This window comes from Salmo trutta, chromosome 17 (genome assembly GCF_901001165.1).
Source record: "Salmo trutta chromosome 17, fSalTru1.1, whole genome shotgun sequence".
NCBI classification, from domain to species: Eukaryota; Metazoa; Chordata; class Actinopteri; order Salmoniformes; family Salmonidae; genus Salmo; species Salmo trutta.
The window spans coordinates 21,220,411-21,243,753 of NC_042973.1; the positions used below are offsets into that span (position 1 = coordinate 21,220,411).

Below are 23,343 nucleotides of genomic sequence, written 5' to 3' on the forward strand. Positions count from 1 at the left end.
TAAGCTTCCGGGTTAGGGTCCCGCTCCTCGAAAGCGCCAGCTCTAGCCTTTAGCTCAGTGCGGACGCTGCCTGTAATCCATGGCTTCTGGTTGGGGTATGTATATACGGTCACTGTGGGGATGACGTCATCGATGCACTTATTGATGAAGCCATTGACAGATGTGGTGTACTCCTCAATGCCATTGGAGGTATCCCGGAACATATTCCAGTCTGTGCTAGCAAAACAGTCCTGTAGCTTAGCATCTGCTTCATCCGACCACTTTTTTATTGATCAAGTCACTGGTGCTTCCTGCTTAAAAATTTTCTTGTAAGGAGGAATCAGGAGGATGGAATTATGGTTAGATTTGCGAAATGTAGGTCGAGAGAGAGCTTTGTATGTGTCTCTGTGTGTCGAGTATAGGTGGTCCAGAGTTATTTTCTTTGTTGTTGCACATTTAACATGCTGATAGAAATTTGGTAAAACGGATTTAAGTTTCCCTGCATTAAAGTCTACTAGGAGCGCCACCGCTGGGTGAGCGTTTTCTTGTTTACTTATGGCGGAATACAGCTCATTCAATGCTATCGCAGTGCCAGCCTCTGACTGTTGTTGGATGTAAACAGCTACAAAGAATATAGATGAAAACTGCTGTGGTCTGCAGCTTATCATGAGAAACTCTACCTCAGGCGAGCAATAGTTCGAGACTTCCTTAGATATTGTGCACCAGCTGTTATTTACAAAAATACATAGACCGCCACCCTTTGTCTTACCAGATGCCACTGTTATATCTTGCCGGTACATCGTATAACCATATTGTCGTTGTTCATCCACGACTCCGTGAAGCATAAGATGTTACAGTTTTTAATGTCCCTTTGGTAGTTTAATCTTCCCAATATCTCGTCCATTTTATTGTCCAAAGATTGCATGTTTGCAAGCAGAATTGAGGGGAGGTCCCGTGTGGCTCAGTTGGTAGAGCATGGTGTTTGCAACGCCAGGGTTGTGGGTTCGATTCCCACCGGGGACCAGTACTGGAAAAATAAAAAAATAAAACATGTATGAAATGTATGCACTCACTACTGAAAGTCGCTCTGGATAAGAGCGTCTGCTAAATGACTAAAATGTGAATGTAAAAATGGGAGTGGGTGTTTATTCGAGTGCCTCCGACTCCTCAGAAGGCAGATCGCCCTCTGCCCTCTCCACCTTCTCTTCACGCAGAACACTGGGGTCGGGGCCTGTTCCCCAGGGAGCCGTATGTTCTCCGCCCCGAGCTCGTCAGAGTTGTGAAAGAAGAAAAAGGATTCTGCTAGTCCGTGGTGAGTAATCAGTCATAAGAGACAGTAGCGGCAACATTATGTACAAAAATAGTAAAAAAATAAGTTACATCAACACAGATAAACAAACAAAAAAACACAATCTGTTGAGGGCATGCAAAACATCTGCCTTCTGCTCCGGCGCCATCTTACTAAGCTCCGGCACCATCTGGTTAGCAGCTGCTTCCTTCTTTTCATCCACCTACATGTCATCAGTCAACAAGTTCAACTTCAACTTGAAAGTGACGCATGCGTTATCATTACCCCCACAATTCTACCTCAAAAACAAATGTGTGAATACCAGTTAACACCCACCATAGCATGTAGGACTAAATAAGGTTACATAACTTTGCCTACCAGCTATACTAACGATCTGCTGCCCAGAGGGTAACAGCAAACATATACATTTTTTCCCACAATAAAGTAAGCACACTGTTGAGTCAAGACAGGATGCTAATCAGTCCGTCTCTGTGAAACCTCTCAAAAAGCCAGACTAAATTAATACAGCTTGCTAGGGTAGCTACAAGTCAAGTAGTAGTTAAAGTAGGCTACCCACCCCTCACCCACAGACACAAACAAACATTATCAATAACGCCAAGCCCTGGCTTCACCATCTAAGTTAGCTAGCTAGCTAGTTAACTAGCAAGCTCGACTGTTGGTTTATAAAAGCCAAAGTAAGCTAAACTTGTTTTTATTAATTTCTCATGCATTTAAATGGCTAGACAAATAGACTGCTAATGTAGCCATATAGCCAGGCTAATGTTGCTAACTAGCTAACCACCAGCTAGCTAGATAACAGGCTTTTTCAATTTAAAACTTGCCCAAGACAGCTCACAGAATTTTTGCCAATTTATTAATTACTCAATTTAGCTAACATTAGATACTGTAGTTCATCCAGAGATTCTTACCTTTGACTCGATTCGGCAGTCTAGTCCAGATCATCATGACCCTGGTGAGTGATGTGAAGCTTGAGACAGGCATTTGTAGTTCTGTATGATAGCCACATTAGCAGCTAATTAGCATTTCATTTTTGGGGAGTAAACTTGTGAAAATATTCATAAAAGTCACCTTGTCCGAGAGAGATTTACATGGTTATCAAAACATCATGCCAGGTTAAGCCTAAACAAAACACAGCCCTTATTTGAAGTGTTTTCTAAAATCCACAATGGATAAAATGAATGATAGAAAAACAATTGGAACCATTTCTGTGTTTGACCGTAAGATTTTATGGGTATTATGGGTATTATGCCTCATACTGTGGTAGAGTATTGTTGTGGAAGGCTTATATTTAGCCTAGGTAGCTATAATTTCACTAGCGATTAATTAATTATATTATTGCAGACTGTTTGAAATGCAGTGTATTTGACCTTTAAATTGTACAACAAAGCTTATTTTGAGAAAAATACATGTTTTTATAGTGAATTGCCAATAAGTTTGAAAATAATTGCGATACGATTTTTAGACAATATTGACCAGCCCTACTTCTGTTTCTGTTTCTGTTTCTGTATCTGTCTCTCTCTCTCTGTCTGTCTGTCTGTCTGTCTGTCTGTCTGTCTGTCTGTCTGTCTGTCTGTCTGTCTGTCTGTCTGTCTGTCTGTCTGTCTGTCTGTCTGTCTGTCTGTCTGTCTGTCTGTCTCTCTCTCTCTCTCTCTCTAACAGGGTCTATGTCCCAAATATTTGCGTCCCTGACATTCCCTTATAGTACACTAATTTTGACCAGGGCCCATAAGGCTCTAGTTAAAAGTAATGCAATATATAGGGAAAAAGGGGCTACAGTATTTGGGACAAATTCAGTCTCCTCTCAACAACCCTTACAGACACTTCATAAAGGAACTGCCCCCCCCCCCCCCCCCCCCCCCCCAGGATCACATTAAAATCAACACTGCTCCACAGATGTATCTTTTCTACATTATTTCCCCTCAAATCTGCTTGAAACATGAGAGAAATACACTGTTGAGCATCACCCGGGAAAGAGACGAGTTTTGATGGAAGCTCTACATGTTTTTCAGACACATTTTTGTGATGTTATGAAAGTCTGACAAACACTTATAAATATTGTAACGTGGAGTGGAATAATTCTACAGTTAAATAAACTTGGACGACTAACTCAAATCACAGCTAATCCTTCATGCTAACCCAGACTGTGTTTGATCCCTTACAGATCACCAGTTAATTGGTTATCTGCAAAGGCCCTCAGATTATTGATACATTAACTCTAGTATAGTTGAAATAGTTTCACAGGAAAGGGACAACCAAAGAACCCTTTTGGAACCCTTTTTTCTTAGTGTACTGTTATTGCGCTGCTGAAACTGAGAGAGAGAGAAGTCACCAGAGAGAGAGAAAGAGTAAGAAAGAGAGAAAGAGATAGTGAGTGAGAGAGAGAGGGAGAAAGCGTGAGAGAGAGAGAGAGAGAGAGAGAGAGAGTGCAGGTCATGAGTAGATGAGCTCCTGAATCTTTCAACATTTTTCTACAAAAAGATAGATTTAGAATTGGATAAGCTTTTCTTTTTACATTTGACAGTTTTTACATTTTAGTCATTTGTCGCAACATGACTATCATTAATGTGATGACATGCTATTTATTGAATAATTACCTAATGTTTAATTATCACCCAATTAAATGAATCATGTAACAATTAAATCATTAGGAATCTGGGGCACCACAGGAAAAGTTTGTTTAATGAGTTACCATTTCCCGAATTAACTCAAGAATAGATAAGAATATATCTATCACATATATCTATCATCAATAAATAATTTCCTCATATCAGTCTCATTCTGAATGTTGTAGACTCAGTAAATCTACACAAACCCGGGTCTCATTGATCATTCTGTACCATACAAATTGATTTGATTATTTATTTACCAACAAACTAAATGATAACATAAGATTAACATACACACACATGGTATAGGTTACTGATTAAACACTTAACCTGATATGGATAGGGGGAAGTATTTTCACGGCCGGATGAAAAAACATACCTGATTTAAACTGGTTACTACTCTTGCCCAGAAACGAGAATATGCATATTATAGTAGATTTGGATAGAAAACACTCTGAAGTTTCTTAAACTGTTTGAATGGTGTCTGTGAGTATAACAGAACTCATATGGCAGGCAAAAACCTGAGAAAAAATCTACCAGGAAGTGTAGGATCTGAGAAATGTAGTTCTTCTTTCTAGTCCCTTTCGAAACTACAGTATCTGTGCTGTTACGTTGCACTTTCTAAGGCTTCCATTGGCTGTCTAAAGCCTTCAGAAAGTGTTTTGAGCATTCCCCTGTCACTGGGCAGAGTATAGTAGCTCAGTTTCTGAGTGAACTGCCTGGGGACAAAGAGATTGGATATGCGTGTTCCCGCGAGCACGCTGTTTTTTCTTTTCCTCCTTGAATGAATACACTATTGTCCGGTTGGAATATTATTGCAATTTTACGTAAAAAATACCATAAAGATTAATTTTAAACAGCGTTTGACATGCTTCTAAGTACGGTAATGGAACATTTTGACTTTTCGTCTCTGGTACCGTGCTCGCGCGTTATGCCTTTGGATAGTGCTCTGAACGCACGAACAAAACGAAGGTATGTGGACATAAATATGGACTATTTGGGAAAAAAAAACATTTCTTGTGGAGGTAGCAGTCCTGGGAGTGCATTCTGACGAAGATCAGCAAAGGTAAGAGAATATTTCTAATACTAATTCTGAGTTTAGGTTGCCCCGAACTTGGTGGGTGTCTGTATAGCTATGTACTCAGAATATTGAAAAATATGCTTTCTCCGTAAAGCTATTTTAAAATCTGACACAGCGGTTGCATCCAGGAGTAGTCTATCTATAATTCTTTAAATAATTATTCTATATTTTGTCAACTTTTATGATGAGTATTTTTGTAAATTGATGTGCACATTCACCGGACGTTTTGGTGGGAATACATTTTCTGAACATCACGCGCCAATGTAAAATGCTGTTTTTGGATATAAATATGAACTTTATCGAACAAAACATACATGTATTGTGTAACATAATGTCCTAGGAGTGTCATCTGATGAAGATCGTCAAAGGTTAGTGCTTCATTTAGCTGTGTTTTGGGTTTTATTGACACATGTCCTTTGCTTGGAAAATGGCTGTGATTATTTTGGTCTATGTACTCTTCTAACATAATCTAATGTTTTGCTTTTGCCGTAAAGTCTTTTTGAAATCAAACAATGTGGTTACATCAAGGAGACGTGTATCTTTAAAATGGTGTAAAATAGTTGTATGTTTGAGAAAGTTGAATTATAACATTTTGTTGTTTTTGAATTTGCCGCCCTGATATTTCACTGGCTGTGTCCCGCAGATGGGCCCACGTAGCCCATAGAAGTTAATAAAGACTGAATGCTAAGTTAAAAGGCAAGGAAAAAACAGACTCAGCAGCAACTTCAATTAGCACGGAGGTGTGAAGTGAGAGGTGTGAAAGCCCTTGAGCCCAGCAATGGCATCAGAGTTTCTCCCACACCCAAATGCAGTGGCCCCGTGCTCCATGGCTTCCCCCTGTGCAGAGGTCACCACAGTCCAGTACCCCTTGGATATAAAAAATGACAATGCACTGAAAGAGTGCAAAGAGAAGCTCCTCATGAACAATCCAGAGAAACTTTTTGCTGACTGCTACCAAAATGGGAACGTAAGAAACGTAATCTTCCAGACCATCCCTGGGCAATGCACTCTATAAGAGCTCACTACCCCTCTTTCAAGTGAGAGGGCATTGGCGGAGGGTGGAAAAACAGAATACTGGAAACCGAGGACCCTGAGACTGAGACAACCTCTGTCAACCTGTACAAGAACGGGACAGTGTTTGTGCAGGGGAACTTCATACACTTTCAACAGGACTTTCACAGAATCAAAGTGAGAGCACGGTGATGTTCAACTGTTCCATATCTTTTGAATTTTGTTTATAATTGCCCTGACAGTGATTTATGAAGGTCTACGACCATCTGTCTCTTTTGAACTGCCAGTTCTTTTGTTTTATTCATGGCGTTGGATGTCAAAGGGATATTGCATGCCTGTTACCTCCTTTTTATACCCTAGTGAAACAGGAAGTGATGTAATGACTCAATATAGTTCCTTAAGACTTAGATATACTTAAATACAATAAGTGGAATTGAATTCCTGGTTTAATTTTGGTAGATGTTATTTACAATAATCTGTAAGGGTGCCATTAACTGTGAAACCTTTATTTGGAGGACATAGATTTTTTTAATTAAATCAATAAATGATTTTGGTGGGTTCCATTGAAACATTAATAAAGTACAGTGTTTCTCACATGTTGGTATTTTGAGTTATCTATAATTATATAGTTTATATTTTTTTAAGCATTGTTTGTGCATTGCCAGTCAGTGGTGCCAGCAATTTTGGAGCCCACTGTATGTGGGGTGGGGTGCATGCCATGTGTTTTTACTGCCATGTGTGTATGTGTGTGCATGTTAACTGCCCTTATGGGTCTTTCTATAAATAATGGGGCTAATGTGTGACATTGGGATCAAAATTGCTAATTTGTTTGAAACAAAAATACAAAGGATGCAAACAATTACATTGCTAGAACCCTCAATCTGTCTGCAATATTAAAGCTGATCTACCCCCTACACTTAAAACATTGTCATGCTGTTCGACATGTTACAATTATTAGAACATTCTAAAATATGTGAGAATAACGTGGACATTGCCCGACTAAATAGATTGGATGCATGCATGACAATTTTTCTATAACCTATGTTGCCCGACTCAGGCACAGTTAATAAAGCCATGAATAGCGATATCATTAATCTCACCATTTTTATAATGAGAAAGTGACCAAAAAAATGACATTTTTTTTTAATGGAAAGACAAGTTGAAACCCACATTAGATGTTGTCATTCTCATAATAACCGCAAGTGGTTTTACCACAACAGAAAAGCATAACACGCTTCAATTGAAGTGGTGGAAAACAAACGAAAGTGAGCCACATCTCTCACAAAAACGGATAAAAAATAAAACCACAGATAATTATAAGGGAGAAGGAGAACTTATAAATTGCCTACAATAATTACAAGAACTTTTCAAGTACCAAATTGAGGAAATGTCATTTTCAATGTAGGCCTATTCCAGTAGGGGAGAGCGAGGTATGTTGTCACACTTTTCACACTGTCTAAGATTTACTGGGCACAATACATCACAATGGTATACATGTCATACCAAATGAAAGACGGAAGTCTTGGGCACATATTTTGTATTCATTAGATCTTCATATCTTATTTTAGTACCGAGTTGTAGACCGTTAAATAGAGAGTGTGCACTTGTGACAATTTGCCCCATCAGCGGGTAAATTGTCATTCTACATAGGGTAAATTGTGGCATCATTATGTGACAATTTGCCCCATCAGCGGGTAAATTGTCATTCTACATAGGGTAAATTGTCACATTGGAATATCAAAAAATAAGAACACAACAAATGAATTGTGAATATTGATTTTAATTTCAAATTTCAAAACCAAATTCAACTTCATTAAAGAACTCAAAATAAAACAATCATGCCTAGAGAATCTGGAAAATCATGCCTTTCAATCAAAACAATTATGCTGGCAGAGCACACATTAATGAAGTGGCACGCCCACTTTACTTTGAACTTTGAAATCGAATGTTCTCTGGCTTGCACAATTGTTGGAATCGGAATGGAATGTCTCCACATAGATGAGGCAGAAGCACTCCTTCATCTGATGATGACTTTTCTTTTTTTTAGCTGCCTTGTTCTTTGCAGATCCAGATTGGCTGGTAGGGTTGGGTTCTGAATGGGGCTATCTGTAACGTAGGATGGCGCAAACTAATTTTCCTGAAATACATCCCTATTGTAAGGTTGTACCCCAGACACCCTAAAGCCAGCCTGAATGTTCAAGGGGGTTGCAGCCAGAGGATAGGAGATTGCCACAATCCCAGAAATGTAATTAATTGATATTGTCTTCCCGGGATTGTTCCTCATCCAGGCATCACACGCGGTGTTGATGTGCCTCTTTAGCGGCCCGTAGACAGACCTGTCTAAGCGTTGAAGCCGATGAGAGCAATGGGGTGGGAATGACAGCATAATGATGCCATTTTCTTTGGCATAATTGAGTCCATCAAAGGACAGATGAGACTCGTGGTTTTGTCCAAAAGGAGTAAACAGGGATTCTCCTTTGAGCACTTCATATGCTCAACGAAATGTTTCAGGAAGTCAACAAAGTGCACATCTTTCATCCACCCAGAGGGATTTGCCCTTCCTATGCTGCCAGGTGGCCCGTTGATCAGGAAATGATCGTGGAAGTTGACACGGGGGAATGTAAAATATGGAGGTATACTATTCCCTATGTCTGAGACAGTACAGGCCAGTGTGACGAGGGTTCCCCTTTCAGCGAAGTTCAGTGACCCTTCTTGTTTGAATCCACGTCTGCCCACCACTTTGTCATGTTTCCATACAGTGGTCACCCCAGTTTCATCGACATTCCATATGTCTCCTGGTCCAAACAGATATCTCTGTAGCACTTATGCTACATTGTTGAAGAAAGCATTATCATTTTCTCTGTTGAAGCTACTTGCCCTGGCAAGGCTAGTTGCCTCTGGCTTTCTCAGCGACAGCGTTGGGTGCCACTTTAAGAAGCCTGTAAACCACTCCGAGCTGGCCTTATCTTTTTCTGCCCATATGGGCGCGTACTTCAGCTGGTGTACCACAGCAAACTGGTAGGCAAGTCTTCTGACCTCACTTGGCGACAGACCAAAATAAATGTCATCTGATCTAGTACTATACTGAACAAGCTGCATCTCCAAATCATGTGAAAAAACCTGCCGTGGCTTTGTATAGCCAACCACTGTATTTGGCATGGCTGTCTGACTTTCAACTTCTTCTCTTTGACAATACCAAGTCAAAGTACGGTAATTTATGTCAAAATCCTTCACTGTACTCCTGATTGATTTGTTTCTGCAACTTCACTTGCCTCACTGCCTTTAACATTATGCCAGGTGGTATGCTGCCATTCTCTGTCTTTATTTAATAATTTCTAACCATCTTTCCTTCCCCTCTTTCTTTCCTTCACTTCTTCTTTCCTTCAGAAACACATTTCCTCATTGCAATTATATATTCATTACAGGCTTATTATGCCCATCTCCCTGTGGACTATCCTTGTTGCCACAATGCAATTCATAACACCACACTAAATTCATGACACTGTATGTGGATATACTGTCTCATACAGTAGGCACGTAGTGTGTTAGTAGACACACACCAGAGCCTGTTTATTTTACTAAGCAAGTAAGTTAAGAACAAATTCTTATTTTCAATGACAGCCTAGGAACAGTCGGCTAACTACCTTGTTCAGGGGCAGAACGACAGATTTTTACCTTGTCAGCTCAGGGATTCAATCTTGCAACCTTTCAGTTACAAGTCCAACGCTCTAACCACTAGGCTAGGCTACCTGCCTGTCTTGTGTAGTCCAGGTGCTGCTCTAAACTATACGTATATATAATAATCTATTTACATTAACATTTAATACTATTATCAGAGCTGATTACACAATATCACAATGTTTTTTGAGCATGTTCTATATGTCTATGTATACTGGGGCAAGTTGTCACATGTGACGACTTGCCCCAAGGTCATTGAGACAACTTGCCCCAAACTGACATGTGTGCTAATGTTGGGTAAATCTTAAGGTTAGCTCAACATAGGACTGCAAATTCAAGTTCATTTAGGCTACTTCCAGCCCATTTTATTATTTAAAATTGCAGGTGTAACATGGAAAACTAAATGCATTTGTCATGTTATTTCATTACCAGATCATAATGTGAATAAGCCCACTAGGTTGTCATTTGTTGTCATTATATCCAGAATAATTAATAGTAATATCGTTGGGTGTTGCACAATAGTCTATCCAACACAATTGCGCACAGTAAACTCGGTGTCCAATCCGAGGCAGAAAAAAACATATGAAACATCAACTCATTACCTTGATGCTTTCTCTCTTAAATCTAACGAGACCCTGCTATAAATCAGGCAGACAACAACAGATGATCAACATCAATTCGCTAGGGATATTAGATCCAAAGTGGATTTAGGCAACTATCTTCACCGGCATAACCAATGAGACACGAAAGAATTCTGGACATTCCTTTTTACAAGCACTTGGGCTGTTGTTGCTTTGCATGCACTATCACAACAGCTGTTCATCACTTGACTGTCATTCTGAAAATATCAAGGCATAACTAATCAGCTGGACATGCGCATCCAACAAGTATTATGCACAATTATTGAAGAACTACGTACCCCTTTCCTGCAGTCAAAATACAAATATCATTTTTTGTTCATTGATTTCACCAGTGTTCATTTCTCACCTGGTCTCATCAGCTCTCTATTTAGTTCACTTCTTTCTGTTTGTATGGTTGTGAGGTATTGTTTGTTTTTGACTGCCTACCTGTGTTTGACCATTGCCTGCCTGTGACCATGATTCCTGCCTTCTGCGAAGGCTTAATAAACATCTGCTGCGCTCTGTGCATGAATCTATACCTTCATTACAATTTCAAGTCTATCTGACATGATACAGGTGTCTTCTTTTTTAAGCCCATAACCATGTGTGTGAGGTGTATACATTTTATTTTAAATAGATTTGTTTAAGACTTACCAAGAAACACTCTGTGTGACCCTGATTAAGCCCACTGCAGTAATTACATTATCAATTTATCAAGGTAAGGTGACACTTTTGCTTAGAAGCATTCAATTCTGCAATGGATACATAATTTTGGATTTGTATGCCCATGAAAACTGTTTTCAACACGTAACATAAGGAGATCCAAAATGTTTGTCTATGCAAAAAAAACTGTCCAACAGCTACGGTAGATTCATGATTCTGACAGGGTTCAAGTTCAATGTCTAATTTAACTGATTAATGCTTAATATATGATATAATGAAAACTTATACTGCTATAAATGCAAGGACAGAAAAGTGTTTTGTGTCTCACGATTTTGGACATCAACCACGATAAAGGGTTAAACAGGTTTTAAATCAACTCATGAATTTTATTGAATACAGATACGACACCCCTTGCATCTTAACGTAATGACAATTTTTTCCCAGGCTATTATCAATGACTTAACAGCTGCAACAAGTTGTCTAGTGTAGGAAATCCTCACTAGTACCTTAGTTTATAGAAAGACCCATATCATTTGATATGCCCTGGTATTATTTGACTTGTAAAATGAGTGTCAGATGCTTGAAACCTGCTAATTCTATGACAATTAGGCCCAACCAAATCATGAGAAAACAAAAGTGACAAATTGGAAATAAACGACAAAAACAGAGCAAACTGGAAGGCTATTTGGCCCTAAACGGAGAATACACCGTAGCAGAATACCTGACCATTGTGACTGACCCAAAATTAAGAAAAGCTTTGACTATGTACAGACTCAGTGAGCAAGCAAGGCCTTGCTATCGAGAGAGGCCGCCATCGGCAGATCTGGCTCTCAAGAGAAGACATGCTATGTGCCCACAAAATTAGGTGGAAACCGAGCTGCACTTTCTAACCTCCTGCCAAATGTATGACCATATTAGAGAGACATATTTCACACAGACCCACAAATAATTAATTATTCAGGACAAGCCCACTCCTGGTCACTCTGATTTAAACTGTTTTATCAAACATTTTAATGTAATGGTGTATCCTTGTAGGCTATGTAGCAATGTCACATTCAGAAATATCTGTAATCATGGTAGCATCCACATTAATATAGAAGTGTTCAGAAACATATTCTATTCTTATTTACAATAATATTGACTTCAAAAGGACTTAATACATGATTTACCATTAATTTCTAATGGATAAAACATAATCTGAAACAACCAAAACAAACTGTAAATGAATTCAACAAGTTTGTAGAGTCGTAAGGTTGATGTAGTCAATGCGTGCTAGGAATATGGTACTAAACATTTAACTACATTTAATACACCATAAGTGAATTTGTTGAAATACTTATGACACCTTCAAATGGGGGGACTAGATATATCAAGTGCATTCATTTCTAAACGGCTAAACAGACATGCATTCAAATACCCTTAAATAAAATATGACATTCTGTACTGCCACCTCATATAAAACATTTGATCTCAAATCCAAAATGCTGTAGTATAAATTCAAATTAAAAGTTTGAGCTTCAGTGTCCAAATAAATATGTAGGAGAGTGTATATTCACCTGACTTGTTCCATCTGTTTGAAACTAGGCTTGGGCACATGTCTTTGTTCTTTCCAAAGGCTGAGAAGGTGCAACTCCTGAAACAAGCTATACTAATGAACCTGATACTAATAAACTAATGAACCTGATTTCAAAACAAGCAGTTTGTATATCAAATCAAATCAAATCGTATTGGTCACATACACATATTTAGCAGATGTTATTGCGGGTGTGGTGAAATGCACATCTTAGGAGTTATGAGACTGTTGTTCAAATGAATTAACGGTAATGAATATAAGGGGGCTGTGCTGGACTGGCTTTTTCTGTCAGAGTAAGAAAGCATGCTTATTCAGATATCTAACGCAAGCTGACTATAGAAGACCTTGAGAAAACATAGGAAGAACATAGGTCAGGATGCTATTGAAATTACTATTTAGATCTTCAGGGAGGAGTAGTATTCCCACCAGCCTGCTCCCAGATCTAGTATGTGCTTTAGCCAACTCCTCCCATCATCACCATTATTATTACCATGCCATACACATCTTCTAACAAGAAGGATTACTCAGTGCATGTAATAGCCTCTCATCTTGGTTGTATTTGAGATGCACTTACAACTTCTATAGGATAACCCGTGTGAATCTACATCGGGTGCTATCTAGAAACCTTAAACGGTTATTCTGCTGTCCCATAGGAGGACCCTTCTACATAGGATTCTATACGGAACCCAAAAGGGTTCTACGTGAAACAAAAAAAGGGTTCTCCTATGGGGACAGCTGAAGAATACTTTGTGAACACTGTTTTCTGAGAATGTAGAAATAAGAATACTATGATTAGGAGAAATTAACCTAGATGAAAGCTTAACCTTACTGTGATGTTCCGGACGACTGTGTGATCACGCTCTCCGTAGCCTATGTGAGCAAGACCTTTAAACAGGTCAACATTCACAAGGCCACGGGGCCAGACAGATTACCAGAGCGTGTACTCAGAGCATGCGTGGACCAACTGGCAAGTGTCTTCACTGACATTTTCAACCTCTCCCTGACTGAGTCTGTAATACCCACATGTTTCAAGCAGACCACTATAGTCCCTGTGCCCAAGAATGCGAAGGTAACCTGCCTAATTCATGTCTGTAGCCATGAAGTGCTTTGAAAGGCTGGTCATGGCTCACATCAACACCATCATCCCGGAAACCCTAGACCCACTCCAATTTGCATACCGCCCCAACAGATCCACAGATGATGCAATCTCGATTGCACTCCACACTGCCCTTTCCCACCTGGACAAAAGGAACACCTATGTGACTACAGCTCAGCGTTCAACACCATAGTGCCCTCAAAGCTCATCAATAAGCTAAGGACGCTGGGACTAAACATCTTCCTCTGCAACTGGATCCTGGACTTCCTGACGGGCCTCCCCCAGATGATAGGGGTAGGTAACAACACATCCCCCATGCTGATCCTCAACGCAGGGGCCCCTCAGGGTTGCGTGCTCAGCACCCTCCTGTACTCCCTGTTCACTCATGACTGCACGGCCAGGCTCGACTCCAACACCATCATAACGTTTTCCGATGACACAAGTGGTAGGCCTGATCACCGACAACAATGAGACAACCTATAGGGAGGCGGTCAGAGACCTAGCCGTGCGGTGCCAGGACAACAACCTCTCTCTCAACGTGATCAAGACAAAGGAGATGATTGTGGACCTCAGGAAAAAAGAAGACCGAGCACGCCCCCATTCTCATCGACGGGGTTGCGGTGAAGCAGGTTGAGAGCTTCAAGTTCCTTGATGTCCACATCACCAACAAACTAACATGGTCCAAGCACACCAAGACAGACGAGAAGCGGGCACGACAAAACCGATTCCCTCTCCGGAGACTGAAAAGATTTAGCATGGGTCTCCTCAGATCCTCAAAAGGTTCTACAGCTGTACTATCGAGAGTATCCTGACTGGTTGCATCACGGCCTGGTATGGCAACTGCTTAGCCTCCGACCGCAAGGTACTACAGAGGGTAGAGCGAACGGCCCAGTACATCACTGGGACCAAGCTTCCTGCCATCCAGGACCTCTAAACCAGGCTGTGTCAAAGGAAGGCCTTAAAAATTATAAGACTCCAGCCACCCTAGTCATAGACTGTTCTCTCTGCTACCGCACTTCAACCGGCACCGGAGCACCAAGTCGAGGTCCAAGAGGCTTCTAAACAGCTTCTACCCCGACATCTAGTCAAATGGCTACCCAGACTATTTGTATTGGCCCCTCCCCCCTCCTTTCTCCACTCCACTGCCACTCTCTTGTCATCTATGCATAGTCACTTTAACAACTCAACCTACCTCAACTTACCGGTGCCCCCGCACATTGACTCTGTACCGGCACCCCCCTGTGTATATTGTTGTTTTTTACAGCTGCTCCTTAATTACTTGTTACTTTTATCTCTTAATCTTATCCGCATTTTTTTAAACTGCACTGTTGGTTAGGCGTTCATAAGTAAGCATTTCACTGTAAGGTCTACTACACCTGTTGTATTCGGCGCATGTGACTAATAAAATGTGATTTGATTTGATTTTGACCCCTTTACTTTTTCCACATTTTGTCACGTTACAGCCTTATTCTAAAATGGATTAAAAAATATATATTCTCATCAATCTACCCTATAATGAGAAAGCAAAAACAGGATTTTTATACATTTTTTTTTTTACAATTTATTGTATGTAACAAACTGAAATATCACATTTACATAAGTATTCAGACCCTTTATTCAGTACTTTATTGAAGGACCTTTGGCAGTGATTACAGCCTCGATTCTTCTTGTGTATGACGCTACAAGCTTGTGTCACAGGCCGGCTCATAGCCTGTGGCAAAAATGAGGGGACATGGACAACAGGTATAGGCCAATCAAAAGGTTCTTTATTGTAAACAAAAAACTATTAACTTTAAACAAAGAAAAAGGAATGAGGTGTGGAAATGTCATAATGTAGGGTGTATGTAAGGTGCATGGATGCATGAATCTGTGTGTGGGAACATGACTGAGTGGAAACTAAGTAAACCTACAAAAGGAACAAACAAAACAGGATCATACCTGGAGGAGCAGGGAGAGAGAGAGAGAGAGTGGTTAGTGAAGCAGTTTATACCCTGAGCCCAGGTGGCTCCAATCATGCCAACTCCAATCACTAACGACCCTCCTCTGCCTGCAGGAGGAACCACCCCTGCACTGCAGAGGAGGAGCCGTGACACTTGGCACACCTGTATTCTGGGAGTTTCTCTCATTCTTCTCTGCAGATCCTCTTAAACTCTGTTAGGTTGGATGGGGAGCATCGCTACACAGCTATTTTCAGGTTTCTCCAGAGATGTTTGATTAGGTTCAAGTCCAGGCTCTGGCTGGGCCACTCAAGGACATTCAGAGAGTTGTCCCGAAACCACTCCTTTGATGATTTGGCTGTGTGCTTAGGGTTGTTGTCTTGTTGGAAGGTGAACCTTCGTCACAGTCTGAGGTCCTGAGTGCTCTGGAACAAATTATGGCGCCGACAGAGATGGCAGCATCGCGACTAGCTCTTAGGAAACGTTGCAGTATTTTGTTTTTTTATGTACTATTTTTTACATTATTAGCTCACTGTTGACTTTGAGACTGGTGTTCTGCGTGTACTATTTCATGAAGCTGCCAGTTGAGGACTTGTGAGGCGTCTGTTTCTCGCACTCCTGTTTCTATTCTGGTTAGAGCCAGTTTGTGCTGTTCTGTGAAGGGAGTAGTACACAGCGTTGCACGAGATCTTCAGTTTCTTGGCAATTTCTCGCATGGAATAGCCTTCATTTATCAGAACAAGAATAGACTGACGAGTTTCAGAAGAAAGTTATTTTGAGCCTGTAATCAAACCCACAAATGCTGATGCTCCAGATACTCAACTAGTCTAAAGAAGGCCAGTTTTATTGCTTCTTAATCAGGGCAATAGTTTTCAGCTGTGCTAATATAATTGCAAAAGGGTTTTCTAATGATCAATTTCCCTTTTAAAATGATAAACTTGGATTAGCTAACACAATGTGCCATTGGAACACAGGAGTGATGCTTGCTGATAATGGGCCTATGTAGGCCTATGTAGATATTCCATAAAACAATTGGCCGTTTCCAGCTACAATTGTCATTTACAACATTAACAATGTCTACACTGTATTACTGATCAATTTTATGTTATCTTAATGGACAAAAAATGCGCTTTTCTTTCAAAAACAAGGACATTTATAAGTGACCCCAAACTTTTGAACGGAAGTGTATATATTGTATTCTCTACTATATCTTAGTCCGTTCCGCTCTGACATCACTCTCCCATATATGTATATAGCCTTAATTCATTCCTACTTGGATTTGTGTGTATTGGGTATATGTTGTGTAATTTGTTAAATATTTCTTGTTAGAAATTTCTGCACCGTCTTAGCTAGAAGCACAAGTATTTCGCTACACCCATAATAATGTCTGCTAATCACGTGTATGTGTTAAGCAGAGCGACACAGGGGAACCCAAAAGTAGACTCAGATGACAAAACAGGGATGAATGAATCAAAATATTTATTGTTACACAGAGATATATGGAGTGCAGATCCGGGGAAGCTCGGATGTGTTGCAGAAAAAACAGATGTGGAGACTGAGGTTGGAGTTAGCTGAGTAGAACAGGGTAAACAGGTCCCGAGGGAAATCCATGGTAGTGATGGAGAGTAAAATCCAGAGCAAGGTAGTTGGGTGGTGAGATGTGGAATAGGAGACAGGAGCCAGAGACAGAGCGGTAATGAGCAGAGATTACGATCTGGCAGAGTGGAAGTGGCAGGACTGAGTATTTGTAGAGGTCTTGATTATGGAATGAATTGCAGCTGGTAGGGATCTGCTCTGACTCCAGCACACCTGTCTCCAACCACACAATCACATAGAGAGGGAGAGGGAGATAGAGAGGGAGAGAGAGAGTGTGTATGGGGGAGTAACTGCAGGTCAAGAAGACACCGGATGAACACCATAGGGCGTAGCAGGAGCAGATGTGACAGTATGTAACCAATACAATTTTATTTGATCTCTCTGTTCACCTTTCACTCCATCCTGACTAGTCTCCCAGTCCCTGCCACTGAAAAACATCCCCATTACATGATGCTGCCACCACCATGCTTCACCGTAGGGATGGTGCCAGGTTTCCTCCAGACGTGATGCTTGGAATCTTTTTTTCTCATGGTCTGAGAGTCTTTAGGTGTCTTTAGCTGCCTCCAAGCCGGCTGTCATGTGTCTTTTGCTGAGGAGTGGCTTCCGTCTGGTCACTCTACCATAAAGGCCTGATTGGTGGAGAGCAGCAGAGATGGTTGTCCTTTTGGAAGTTTCTCCCATCTTCACAGAGGAACTCTGGAGCTCTGTCAGATTGATCATTGGGTTCTTGGTCACCTCCCCGACCAAGGCCCTTCTCCCCTGATTGCTCAGTTTGGCCCGGTGGCCAGCTCTAGGAAGAGTCTTGGTGGTTCCAAACTTCTTCCATTTAAGAATGATGGAGGCCACTGAGTTCTTGGGGACCTTCAATGCTGTAGCCATTTTTTGGGACCCTTCCCCAGATCTGTGCCTCGACAATTTCTTCATCCTCATAGCTTGGCTTTTGCTCTGACATTATACTTTTTTTTAACCTGTTTTCGCTTTGTCATTATGGGGTATTATGTGTCGATTGATGAGGAAGAACAATGTTTTAATCAATTTTAAAATAAGGCTGAAACGTAACAAAATGTGGAAAGGGTCAAGGTGTCTGAATACTTTCCGAATGCACTGTATGTATGGCAGCTCACAAAGTTGTCTGGAATCGACTCAGTATTGTGGACAATAGGAGAAAGCAAGGTGAATACTGTGGAGGTGGTGTGGCTGGTGTGGGCCTGCATAATGTGAATGGTTGGTTGTGAGTGAGGCTGGCAGAGAGAGTTCCTTTCACAGCAAGGTGAACCCCATATGTAGACAGCAGTTGTGTTGGCTGTCAGAGGAGGAACCTGGTCAAAATTTCACAACAATAACTGGAAAAGACATATACTCATGGAAAGAGACCAGACTTTTTTTATACAGTGCAAACACAGACAACTACACACATAGACACACACACACAAACTATATATTACACCAACACACACCAGCAATGCATAATACACAACTTTTTAAACATGAAGGCTTAGATTGCTTTGGGGAAAAAAGTGGAGTATGGCCTAGTAGACGAAGCATGAAAGTCATGATCTAAACTTTTAACCTTTCATTCCCACCTCAAGAAGTTTAATTTGAAAGACAGTGGAGGGAGGAACTGAAACTCAAATACATTTTACTTCCAAGTGTATGAAACACTCCCAGGTGCATGAATACAGTAGGAAGAATTCACAAAAGTGGAAATCGTAGGCATGCAAGTGTCATGACTGTCCTGATCAGGTCAGGGTACAGGAGACCACCACCCTACAGATTATCTCCCAAACCCCCAACAGAGGAGGAGAGATCTAGGGGTCTGAAGATGTGGGGGTTTATGACACCTCACGCCCATAATAAACCTTAGGCCACAGAGAAATTCCTTTGTCCTAACAATGGAGAACTGGCCTCAGAATATTAAACATGCAATAAAGGGACTTTGGAACAACGGTTTCCGTCAGCCACAATGGTGGTCATGACGAGAGGTGGAATATTAAAATGTATGTAACTTTTGTATTGTTTTTAAAGATTGAGAGATTACGTTATTATGAAAACATTGCACCTTTAAGAGTTTTCCCAGTATATGCCTGATGTTTATACATTGTACGTTGTGTGGAAAATATCCAAATCAAACAGAATGTTTTGGTAAAGATGAAATGTGAAGTTAGTGTCTAAAATTGGATTTTAGTCAAATCTAGGCCTTGCCCCTTTACTTTGTCCGCCCAGAGAATTGCCCTAAAAGCGGTTACGCCCACTTCTGACCCGAGGGTATAAGACAGCAGAGTGAAGAATTAACATAGGAGACTAATTGACCCCAAGCTGCAGCGAAGGTCTAACAAAGTCGACGAACCCCAAAACGAAACACAAGGTTGAAGACAAAGAAATCTTTTTCTACACGAGCTACGGACGAGTAGCTGTGTCTAAGCGGGTGAATTCAAGCCGAACCACCCAGCCTCCACTCTCCATTGAATCGTGGTATCTACACCGTTCGAGCCCGAAGCTGTGAGCTCTGAGCTACAGAGCTGTCTGTCCTCAGAAGACCGCGAGGGATCAGACCACTAAGCCAAGAAGGACACTGACATCGCGAGGACAACCAGAGAGTTGCGCCGGAGAAGTGCGTCATTGAGAAGCCTAAACGACCCACGCGGAGCTTCCCACCTGAGACCTGCAACACGTAATTACATCATTATATTCTGACCCATAAGAGCGGCAGTTCGGGGCAAGGCTAGGTTTAAATAAGCATGGCTGACAAATGAACCCAAATGTATATTTCTCTCGTGTACTTTCTCTTTTTCTCTCTCTTTTAAATCCCCATTTTGGGTAACATGTGCCATAGTGTGTTGGCCCGTTATACTAAGTCCTAATCAATAGCTAGACTGTGTTTTGTGTATGTGTATTTTTATCATCATTTTAGCTTGCTAGTAAATAAATAATCAACTAAGATTGGTGTGGTAAACTCATCGGTGAAGCCCGGGTTCGTGCAGATTCCCGGATTATGCGACATTCAGACATGAGACAAGAGGTTGATTAATTTAGCGACTGTTGTAAAATCGATATTCTGATATCCTTTGAGTTAATTTGGGAAATAGAAACTCAATCAAAATAATGTTCCCATGGTGCCCCAGGTTAATGAGTTAATAATTGCTTGATTCATTGCTTAATTCATTTAATCACGCAATTATAAACCGTTAATCATTCGATGAGCAACAGTCGTCACATTAACTAATACAACGTCACAAGCAACAGAATATATTCAAGAATGTGTGAAAACATATTAATGCCAACTCATACTTTCATCTGCTCTAATTTAATTGTAAGATATGATGAGTAAAAGGCAAGCGCAGTGGAACATGGTGTCCTCTCTCTACTACCACACTTGCATAATGCTCCAGGGAAGGAACAGCCAACTGAACTAGATCATACTTTTCACAAGTGTTAAAAATGCTTAAAACCCCTCAAGAGATAGAAAGAAATTGGATAATTCCGACCAAATGGACGATGAGCACAAGACGTAACAATAGAAAATGTTCCCAAAGGGAATTTTATTTAAGTTTTTAAAAATCAATAGCGCAGCATTCTCCATTGTATTGCATGACATAATTCGAGGCAGTAAGTGAATCTAAAACTTGTGGATTTCTGGGGAAAAAAATTAATTGACGGAAAACGGAGCAGCACTTTAAAATATACAAAAGTTCCTTTATACTAAAAGGTAAAATACTAGAAAGCCAGCAAAATGTGAGTGTATCCACTATTACATGCTTTTCTTGCGTCGTTGTACATGTAATCAATGAACACACATTTAAAACTCTTCAGAGCACTGCTGAAAACATATTTTCACTGATCCAATTGAGGCTTGTTTGATTGTGTTTCTTAGGGTCCTCTCTCAGGGGATCCTCCAGCTGAATGGGCTGTGTGTGTGTGTGTAGTGTGTGAGTGACAGTGAGAGTGTGTGAGAGAGAGTGAGAGTGAGAGTGAGAGACAGAGAGAGAGAGAGAGAGAGAGAGCGAGAGAGAGAGAGAGAGAGAGAGAGAGAGAGTCCAAAGACCAGAGGCAGGGGACAGAGAGAGACCTATGGGGCATCTGGAAAATGACTTATTTGTGGGACTTGTGGTTCAGGAGGTTGTCGAGCAGGGTTGGCTGGCTGATGACTCTCCTGTTATACAGTCAGTCTTGTGTTCCTCCTCTGGGAGAGAAGCGACTGACAGAACAGCCCCATTTCTTCCAAATCCCCCATGCCAGTCTGCATGCCTTGGAACACACATGATAGCACACAACAGAGGCCATTTAAAACACAGGAACATCAGGATATGATATTTCATTCGAAAAGGTTTCAGTCATTCAATAGCGAGAAAGGAGATACATAGCCTACTCATTACTGCCTACAATATTATGTAAGCAAATATTGATATAATATTTTCCTGTAGGATTGCTGCAGCTATACATTAGACCTGTATAAGTGGTAACAATACTGGGACCATTGGGGTATTTAGCCTACGATCCATATCCATTGTGCTGTATAGAAATTATTCCTTGATAATTGTGTTCACATCATAGTAGTGACCGTCGTGGAGAAATAGGCTATGAACTAGATCCCTTTTTACATCTGCGATCTGCTCATTCGCATGTGGTCTCTGTATGCATAGAACCTGCACCTTCAGGACAATAACTTTTGTATGTTTTGCCTGCAAATGTCATAATGATTGCAGATAATTGCTCTATAGGCAACTGCACCTGCTTACTCAACCGTCTTATTAGCACAAGCACATTAGAAGCTACTCCTCTAATGATGAAGAGGAGACCACCAGTAGCAGATCCTCAGAGGGTGACATTCACCAGGGCTGTTTGTTTCTCTCTGCGGCTGTCACCAAACTGATGAAACGCGGCGTGCTTTACAAATACATAAGAACAAATACTGTTGACACATGACGATGATTAAACATGTTTTGAAGCAGCCTTGAGATCCCCACTAGTCGCTAGTGCCTCTCAGTGCTATGTCCATGCATCCATTTAGCCTAAATGAGGTGATGAAGACCTGCTCTAGTATAGGACTCCATAGGACTACGATGAAACAGTTGGCTCTAAAGAGTCTCTTTAGAGCAGGTGTGATGTTTTCATCAAGAATCGCCTTCATGGCAGAACAAATAGGGTAGCAATTTTCCTCTTCTTTAATCCTGTGTTTAAGCCATGCTTTCCTTCCATCCAGTATCCTTGTTTCAAATAAATGGAATGCCTGCTCAGCATGCACAGATCGCAGGGTAGAGAGGAGAGCTGGAGAGATGGGTGCTGGGGCCGCAGCAGCTCCATGACTCACGGGAGGAGACTCTTTTTACAGACATGACACAAGGAAGTGTGTGTGTGTGTGTGTGTGTGTGCATGGGTGTGTGCATGGGTGTGTGCATGGGTGTGTGTCTGTGCGTGCACATTGTGTGTATTGTGTTAGTGTGTCTGTGTGTGTGGACCGGCCATACCCCCTGAGAAACACCATATATTCCACCAATAACATTCGTTAGTGGATGGCAGACCAAGCACTTTCAAAAAGAGTGGTACGTAGTGTGCAAGGCATAGCTGTTCAATAATTTAGACCGCAGATGAGGGTTACATGTGCAGAATGCATAGAGCCCTGGCTGTTTGCTGGGGAGGAAAATCTATTCTTCCCCTGTTTGCATTGTGAAGGCAACATTGACAATTTCAATTGCTGACTTGCCTCATGCTCTGCTCTGACGCTCCTCAATATATCAAACTGTTTGGCATGAGGATATGTCATCTAATTAATCTTCCTTTTCTCATTTTGGCACATTTGAACATGGTATTTAGAGAAGGACCACAGACATGGGAAATGGAGATGTCGCGAACATGTAAAATGGCTAATCAAAAAAAGGAAGTATCTGATAAGTCTGTGAGCACAAGCTGCATTCTAAATGACAAAACACCTTCTCTATCTGAGTATAACGCAAAGACAATATCATATATAAACCACATTAGACAGAGCAATATGAACAACCCAGCTAGCCCACAACAAACAGAGTGATTGGTTAATATCTACAAAATAATAGCCTATGAGCTACCAAGTGCCAACTACATGGAGAGAGAGACTTAAGAAACAGCTTCACCATTTGGACCACTGGCTCCCTCTACTCCCCTCCAGTTCAACTGCAGGGTCATATGACATTACACTAATGGTTCACAAATCATTAAGT

The 23,343-nt window shown here is 41.0% G+C and overlaps 1 non-coding gene across 1 annotated transcript; it reads left to right on the top strand.

Moving 5' to 3' along the window:
• Positions 1-928: 928 nt before the first annotated feature.
• trnaa-ugc (transfer RNA alanine (anticodon UGC)) lies at positions 929-1,002 on the top strand. Its single transcript has one exon. It is a non-coding gene; the product is annotated as a tRNA-Ala (tRNA).
• The last annotated feature ends 22,341 nt before the right edge of the window (positions 1,003-23,343 follow it).